The sequence below is a fragment of the Triticum urartu genome, unplaced genomic scaffold (assembly GCF_003073215.2).
Source record: "Triticum urartu cultivar G1812 unplaced genomic scaffold, Tu2.1 TuUngrouped_contig_9925, whole genome shotgun sequence".
NCBI lineage: Eukaryota > Viridiplantae > Streptophyta > Magnoliopsida > Poales > Poaceae > Triticum > Triticum urartu.
This window is the reverse complement of record NW_024121017.1, coordinates 1-9,435: the sequence shown is the minus strand read 5'-3', so window position 1 is coordinate 9,435 and position 9,435 is coordinate 1. Positions and strand designations below refer to the sequence as shown.

Genomic DNA, 9,435 nt, shown 5'->3' with positions numbered 1-9,435 from the left:
AGGTGGTAGTGGCGGCCAGATCGAGCATAGTGTGCTTCCAAGAGACAAAGTTAGAGGTTGTAACGGCGGAGCTGGTGACTCAATGTCTTGGTTATAAATTTGAAAGTTTCTTTTACTTGCCGGCAGTAGGTACAAGGGGGGATTCTCCTTGCATGGGACGCTTCGGTGGTTGCTATCTCAAATCCCCATTACACGGAGAGTGCGTTAACGGCACTAGTCAAGCACCTGGGTGGAGCGCAATGGTGGGTAACCGGGGTCTATGGACCGCAACAGGATCATGAGAAGATTGCTTTTATGCAAGAACTGGTGGACATTCGAGAGCTCATTGCTGGCCCTTGGACGGTACTAGGGGATTTCAATCTATTGGTAAACCCGGAGGACAAAAGCAACTCCCTCATCAATAGGAGGATGATGGCGCGTTTTCAGGCAAAGCTCAATTTCCTCGAGCTGAAGGAAATCTACCTAAACGCAGGAGATATACTTGGTCAAATGAGAGAGAGCGTGTAACTTTGGAGCGAATTGACCGTGTGTTTGCCACTGCGGATTGGGAGGATTGTTACCCAACTTGCCAGCTTACTGCGCTAGGTTCGGCCGTGTCGGATCACTGCCCGCTTCTTTTGGATCTAAATGCCGACTTGTGCATGGGACGGCGATTCAAGTTTGAATCTTTTTGGACCAAGGCAGAGGGTTTCATGCAAACGGTGGAGGAGGAGTGGAGCTCGGTTTCAAGTGAGGGAAACCCGTATGTGGTGCTTGATGCAAAGCTAAGGGCAACGACGAAGCGTCTGAAAAAGTGGAGTGATCGTTGGATTGGAAACGTTAAGCTACAGATTGGTATAGCCATGGAGGTGATTTTCCGACTGGACAAGGCAATGGAATCAAGGGCACTGACTGAGTAGGAGTATACTCTACGGAAGCTGCTCAAAAGGAAGTTACTGGGTTTGTGCTCGCTGGAGCGTACCATTGCGTGGCAAAGGTCGCGAATCCTCGTCCTCCGCGAGGGAGATGCAAATACGAGCTTTTTTCACCAAAGCGCGTGCCATAGGCAGAGGAGGAACATGCTGACGGCGATTCGGCATGGGGACAAACTGGCCACTGGGCAGGACGAGATCGCCAACGAGGTCGATGATTATTTCTCATCTGTGTTTAGGGAGGCGCCGGAGCGAGAACATGCCCTAGACCTGGCCAGCATTCACCTGCCATCACGAAGCTTGGCGCACCTGGAAACCCCATTCACCGAGGACGAGGTGGAGAAGATTGTGAAGTCTATGCCGCTCGACAAAGCGCCGGGGCCGGACGGATTCACGGGCCGGTTTTATGCTGCGTGCTGGAGTATTATTCGTCAGGATTTCATGCGGGCTTTTGAAACTTTTCACCAGGCGGACATGAGAGGTTTGGCAGTGCTCAACAAGGCAATTGTGACCCTTCTGCCAAAGAAGGAAGGAGATGTGGATATCAAGGATTTTAGGCCAGTTAGTTTGGTGCATGGGGTGATCAAAATCTTCGACAAAGTCTTGGCTTCACGTCTCGCCGCCAAGCTACCGCTCCTCGTAGGAAATCACCAAAGTGCTTTCGTCAAGGGACGATCAATTCAAGACAACTTCATGCTAGTTCAATGCACTGTGCGGCGTCTCCATGCCCTTCGGGAACTGGCAGTTATGCTCAAACTAGATATCTCAAAGGCTTCCGATTCAGTGCAATGGCCATTCTTGGTGGAAGTGCTTACTACATGGGTTTTGGCGCTCATTGGGTGGACTGGATCTGTGGGCTTCTTGCGACTTCGTCCACTAGAATCATGGTAAATGGGACGCCAGGAAGACAAATCTCAAATCAGATCGGGCTGAGGCAGGGCGACCCAATATCTCCTATGCTATTTATCATGATCATGGAGCCGTTACATCACATGTTCGAGCTTGCGGCTTCGAGGGGCATGCTGGCTCCCCTAGCGCGGTCTGGGATGAAGCATCGGCTCTCAATGTTCGCCGATGATGTGGTTTTCTTCACCAAACCAAACGAGCTGGATTTACGCACTTGTGCGCTGCTGCTTCAAACTTTCGGAGAAGCCTCGGGGCTCAAGTTAAACCTTGCAAAAACAGCAGCATTCCCGATCATATGCTCAACTGAAATGATGGAAATGGTGGAACAGACCTTTGGCTGCCCTAGTGGAGCCTTCCCTTGCAAGTATTTGGGGCTGCCCCTCACCCTCAGAAAACAGTCCGCAGTGCAACTCTCTTATCTTGTGGATCAACTAGCGGGTGCGCTGCCGAAATGGAAGGCATCTAAGATGCCCAAGAGTGGAAGATTATTGCTGATTCAATCGGTCCTATGTGCAATGCCGCTGCACGCAATGCTGGCTCTTGATCTGCCAAAGAAACAATCGCTGCGTTGAACAAAATCTGCCGTGGTTTTCTATGGCTGCAGACGCATCTGTGCATGGCGGAAGCTGCGCTGTAGCGTGGGAAAAAGTTTGCTCGCCTAAGTGGGCAGGGGGACTTGGCATCCCAAATCTGCAGTGGCTGAATATTGCATTGCAAGCACGATGGCCGTGGCTGCAACAATTCGACAAGGATCGTCCCTGGGCTGAATTTCAAATCCAAGTCCCGCATGCTGCACGTCAATTAGCTCTCTCGGCGATGAGGCCAGTTGTGGGCAGTGGCCAGAGCATAAGGTTTTGGGAAGATCGATGGATTGATGGATTCCGTGTCGCTGATATTGCCCCCAACATCTATGCCCGCGTGCGGCCCCGAACGAGGAAAACCTGCTCGGTTGCCACAGCACTACATGATAATGCCTGGGCGAGAGACGTGAACCCTGAGCTCAGCCCCGCGGCATTGCATGAATACCTCGCTTTGTGGACTAGGGTGGCCGGCATAACGCTGGATCAGACAAGGCAGGATGATGTGGTTTGGTGCTGGGAGACAAACGGCATATACTCAGCGTGATCAGCTTACGCGGCAAAGTTTTGGGGAAGGGAGGTGGATCAAACAGCTGAATTTACATGGAAAGCTAAGGCGCCGCTACGTTGCCGTTTCTTTGTGTGGCTGGCTACGCAGAATAGGTGCTGGACCTCTGATCGGCTGGCGAGGAGAGGCCTTGACCACCAAGATAGTTGCCCGTTGTGCAACCAAGAGGAGGAGAGCATCGATCACCTTTTCATTCGGCATGGCTTTGCCAGGCAGATTTGGGCTGCGATCTTTCAAGACATGGACAAACACGGTTGGATACCCATGATGACTGACACGCTTGCTGCTTGGTGCGCGGCACAGAACTCAAATGAGACACACAAGAGAGTGCTCAATGCTTTTCGTGTCTTAGCCATGTGGGAGATTTGGAAGCATCGCAATGCAATCGTTTTTGAGGGTGCTTCTCCATCTATTCCACATGTGCTTCGCCGCTTCGTGGAGGAAGGGCGGAATTGGAAACAAGCGGGACTGCTCAAAGGCGACCTAACTATTTTCTTCAACCGGGTGGAACGGCGGACGGGCGGGACAAATTAGCTATGGTAGCAAGTAGGATGGAGGTGAAAATGCTTGTGCATGTAATTACCGTGTAACAACATTGTGGAGGGCTCTTTACCCCTCTTTCTTCTTAATATATATAGTACGTACACTTGTGCGTATTCGAGAAAAAAAAAATAGCAGAGGGGCAAGGGACATCACCTGCGATGCCTATGGCAAGTGCGGGGCATTTGGCCTCTGCAACCCTGAGGCGGCATTGTCCGGGTTCTGCGGCTGCATGCCGGGGTTCAGCTCCGTATCGACATCGGCGTGGCAGATGAGCAGTATGCGGGCGGGTGCCAGCGCGACGTGGTTCTGGAGTGTCGTGGCGGGAAGACGACGGACCGCTTCAAGGTGGTGTCAGGAGTGAAGCTTCCTGACACGCAGAATGCGACCGTGGATATTGATGTCGCTACGCTGGAGGAATGCGAAGAGAGGTGCAATGCCAACTGCTCATGCTTGGCCTACGCTGCCGCTGATATCAGAGGCGGCGGCAATCGCAGTGGCTGTGTCATGTGGGCGGATGCCATTGTTGATCTTCGCCTCATTGACAGCAAGCAGGATCTCTATCTGAGGTTGTCCAAATCAGAATTTGGTATGTACAGATTATCCATCTACGCATTCTTGCCATCCATGTTTTTCTCTTTGTCTTCGAAGGAAATTGACTGGAAATTCACTTCTAAGCTATACACCCGCATGAACAGTAAAATCAAGGGAAATAGTGATATATTTAAAGAAAACAGAAATGTTTTAAGAAAGAACATGTTTAAGCACTATAATTTTTGTTTTTTTGCCGAGATCACCCCATACGTCCTTTTTTCACAAAACAATGCATACAGTTAGAAGACACACCAACACGCTTGTTGTATAAATTTTTGAGATTTTTTACTGGAAACATCTTAAAGAAAGGTAGGGAAAAGCTGCATACAAAAAGCTCAAAGTGGTTGGACCCTTCCGTGGACCCTGCGCAAGGGGGAGCTACGTGCACCGGGCTGCCATTTTTATTATTTTTATTTAATATTTCTTGATTTTACTGTTCATGTGGGTGTATATGAGTCCCTGAGCTCAGAAATACCACCCTGGAAATTGAATTGAGTTACGGCGTGAGAAGAGATGACAGTAAAAAAATGCTCGGCGTGAGAAGAGATGATAGTAAAAAAATGCTTCATCAATGGAATTCATCATTTTGGTAGAAGCAACATATTTTACGTCTTTCCAGTTTCTTTTGATAAGATAAGCTTGTCAGTTGAGAATTTTAAGTTTCCATGTTTGATTTTTTATAATAGGTGGGCCATCTGTATCCATGTTTCCTACTTGGATTATCATAGGTGTATCTGTAGCCTTGATCATCATTCTGGTTCTCCTTGCTTTCTGGTTTTCCACCAGCATAGGACAACTCATATTATGGCTATTAGGTAAAAGCTCAACTATATAAACACATTATTCTCTTTCGTATTCCTTTCTTTTACTATTCCGAAGAAGGAAGGAAATGATCTCACAAGTATAATTCATTTCCAGAAGGACATGCAGTTTGCCTTTGTATTATAAGAAAGGCCACAGGAAATTTCTCTGGAGAAAATGTCATTGGCAAGGGCGGATTTAGCGACGTCTACATGGTATGAACTGTTCTTGTACATATGAAGTGACTTGTGTTGTAGATTGCATACTTCGTATATCTTTCTTTTTTGCGGGACATACTTCATTATCTGCTGAATCTACATCGTAACATGTCACTGTATAATCACCAGGGGCGGCTATTCGGTAGAGAGTTTGCTGTGAAGAAGCTCAGACAGGATCGTCTTACTGATAAAGGCAAGGAAGATTTCAAAAGGGAAGTGAAAATGATGTCCACGCTCACGCATGTCAATCTTGCGAGGCTCCTCTACCAGTGCCGGGAAGGAAATGAGTGGATACTAGTCTATGAGTACATGGAGAATAAAAGTTTGGATCGCTATATTTTTGGTACTCGTTGCAATGCATGCCATGTTAATCTGCCATTATATGTACAAATGTAATCCACAGCTATTTGTATATGCTTTTGGCCTCACACCTATTTGGAAATGCAGGAGAACAAAACGGGCTCGTCTCCTCACTGAATTGGGCTCAAAGACGGGAAATAATTCATGGGATCGCCAAAGGTGTTGAATATCTTCATGGCAAGGGATTCATTCATAGGGATCTAAAACCTGGCAACATACTTCTGAGTAACACGTGGGAGTCTAAGATAGCAGATTTTACCACCGCGAAGCTGTTCATTGAAGAGGAGACAGATCCGACAGTAGTACTGACACCGTATGAATGATATTTCCAACTCTCTTATGTTTCATATTCACATTAGAAATGATTGTTCTTTTCCCTGTATATCTGTGTCCAGTAGACATAAATTAACTCCATGTTTTGTGTTAAATGAAGGGGATATGTTGCTCCAGAGTATTCGTCCGAAAAAGCCCTGACGTACAAGTGTGATGTATATAGCTTCGGAGTCGTCTTGCTGGAGATAATCAGTGGCAGAAGGAGAAGAAGCATGCCAAAGTTCCTTCTTCATGTAAGTCTGGTCATGAGGGGGGGAAATAACTCCCTGATGCGTCCTTCTAATTTATTCCCACTGAAACGGGCGCCACTTACTATAAATGAGTAGTCTTTGTTCAGCTTGCTACAGAATTCACAAAACACATTCCAAACATAGTCATATACTATATAGAAGAGCGTTACTCCATACAACTGAGAATATTTTTTGCAGGCTTGGGAATCATGGAGTCGATATGGGCACGAGGAGCTCCTTGATCAGAAACTGGCTGAACCTGAAGGTGAGCTCTTGGCAGGGCTAGCCAGATGCATCCAGATCAGCCTTCTCTGCGTGCAGGAATCACCCGAGGACCGGCCTGCCATGTCTGAAGTTGTGGCAATGCTAACCAGCACCGACTCACAGCTCACTACTCCAAAGGAACCCACCGCCAACATGGGAGCTGGCCCTAGTTTACAACTAATCTCAGATGATACCCCTGGACCAAGCTGGACCGTCTGACCATCTTTTGACCGGCATCTCCCACAGCAATCGCAGCGAACTATCCGTCCTTTCGGTTTGAGCACCTCATCCTTCCTTGTGGCTTCACCCTATTTCACCGTGTTTCAGTCTATCAGCCTAAAATTTACGCAGTCTGGGACTTGCGGTCTCATGTTGTCGTTTTTATTTTTGTGCTTTAACAACCGGATATCACGTTTGTTTTCCTGTCTGAATTTGTTGTGCGAACTACATACAGAATTGATTGTTTTAGATGCTTTTATGTTGTGCTCTTTTTCCAATTTTATTTGATTGTGCAATTTTCGTCGCCAAATTTAAGTATTCAAGTACTTCATACTGAATCCATGAACATTAATGCAAGTTAATACACCCGATAGTCCATTGAATTATAATTTAAAAGAACCAGGAAACTATCCAACTAAGGCCTTTTTTGTGGATGGCATAAACAAAGGCCACGAGTGATCCACTAGAGTTCTTTGAACAGTTTCTCTAGCATTATCACTTTCTCTGCCTCTAGAACTGCGGACTGCTCAGTCTGACGATGAGATGACATTGGCAACATGGGTTGTTGTGAATCTTGCATCTGTGTTGGTTGCATGAAAGACTGTTGTTGCTGAATGTTTGGTTGCATCGAAGACTGTGTTGACTGCATCAGAGACTGTTGATGCTGAATGTTTTGCTGCATTAGAGACTGTTGCTGAAGAATGTTTTGCTGCATCAGAGACTGTTGCTGAAGAATGTTTGGTTGCATCTGTGTTGATCGCATCTGAGACAGTTGACACCGAAATAATTGTTGCATCCGGGCTTCCCTACATGCTTGAATTCGTGCCATCGTTGTTGAAGATATCATAAACTGTTGCTGTTGAATGTTTGCTTGCATCTGTGTTGACTGCGTCAGAAGCCGTATCTGTTGCGGCTGAATGTTTGGTTGCATCTGTGTTGACTGCATCATCAGGTGATGTTGCTGTGGATTGTTTGGTTGCATCTGTGCTGACTGTATCAAATGTGGTTGTACCGACCTTTGTTGTAGCTTTTGTACTTGATGTAGCTGTTGTGTGAGAAGCGGTCGTTGAGGCACGTAAACTTTAAGCATCCGCATTTTGATAATTCGCTTCTCGTATTAACAAACTTCGTCCCTCAAAGCAGGTTCGAGTTGAATGCTATTCTTGTTCATTTGCAGGACTCGCAATATGTCCTCCAGCATAATTTTGAAGTTCCTCATCCAATCATACTGCTCTAATGGCTCTTGACGCGGTATGATGTTGTCAACAAAATCCAAATTCCCAGAGACATGACTGTACAGGTCACTGAGTTCTGCAAAGTATTGGTCCTTCAAGCGGTTAATCTGTTGAAAAGAAAGGCCACGCACACATTCATCTTTTGTTTAGAAGCTGTATATATAGGGATGATGAGTGGTCGGGTGCCAAAAAGGAAGGAAAAGAAGAATCAACTGCAATCTCATCAACAAATTTAGCTTGGGCAACATATTTCAAGTAGCTACTACAAGCATAGGAAATCACAAGAAATAAGCAAATGTATGAAAACCTGCGAGTACTATTTGTGAAGTGCAATCTTAAACTTGGTGAAAGAAAAAAAATGACTGGTAACTAGCAAAACCGGGATGATAAAGATATCTCGCATGCTTTACCATTTCACAGGTATCCTCTTGCCAATCATCTGCACCATCTGCATGGCCAGTTTGGGCAATGAAGTCCAGAAATGCTGCATACACTGGTTTAAAAGCAAGCTTGTGAGTTGTCACACATACTAGTGCACCTGACATATGTCATCTCCCATAAAAAATTAGTCTAAAAAATAGTTAAAACCAGTTCCTCAAGGAAGAACTTTGCTTTCATAAAGAAACTAAGGTAAAATAATGGGAGTCCAGACTCCAGAGCGGTGGGAGAAACTCAAGAACATAGAGGCAGGAGGGAAAAAAATAGAGTGGAGCAATACAAGTAATTTCTATCTATCAAAAGATGATACGCAAGGATCTTGCACAACAATAGAAGGACACGTATGGCCTATACTAGAAAAACAACATTGGAAACTTGAGTACATGAAACTTATTGAAGGCCCATGTGTGTACGTACTAGCGGTGGCAGCCCGGTTGTGCTGGTGCCATTGAGAGTTGGCACCGTCCATGGCCCTCCTCCACGGGCTCGCTCCTCACAGTGCCTCCAGAGTGGACCTCGTCTCGATGACTCGATCTGCCTGTTAACCATTGTATATGTAGAGAAGGGCGACGATTACAGAGTGGTGGATGTTTCCGCCTGACGTGATGACCAATTACAATTTATTACTCCCTCCGTTCCGAATTACTTGTCTTAGATTTGTCTAGATACGGATGTATCTAGACTCGATGTATCTAGACTCATTTTAGTGCTAGATACATCCGTATCTAGACAAATCTAAAACAAGTAATTCGAAACGGAAGAGTCTAGATATATCCGTATCTAGACAAATCTAAGACAAGTAATTCGGAACGGAGGGAATAGACAAAAACATACGCCGACTAGCTGAGCTAGAAGCCCTTGTCTCAGCGCCCGCTCGCCAAGAGTGCCGGCGACGGCCAGCTAGCTTTTCCCATCGCCCTCGGACGACGATCTCCGCCCTTATCACTTTTTTATGCCTTATTACTGTGCCCCTAGACCCATATCACTAATAGAAAAAACCCCATTCGTCCCGGTTGGTAAGGGTCTTTTGTCCCGGTTTTTGAACCAGGACTAAAGGGTCGTTACTAATGCCCTAGCCTTTTAGTCCTGATTCTTACACGAACCGGGACAGATGGGCCTCCACGTGGCCGGTGCGCCGAGCCCATGCAGGAGGGCCTTTGGTCATGGTTGGTGGCACCAACCGGGACCAATAGGCGTCCACGCGTCAGCATTTCTGTGGCTGGGGTCTTTGTTTTTTTGA

General features: G+C 46.5%; 1 pseudogene; it reads left to right on the top strand.

The window, feature by feature from the left end:
• The first annotated feature begins 1,058 nt into the window (after positions 1-1,058).
• On the top strand, positions 1,059-7,759 carry LOC125532435 (annotated as a pseudogene).
• Positions 7,760-9,435: the final 1,676 nt, after the last annotated feature.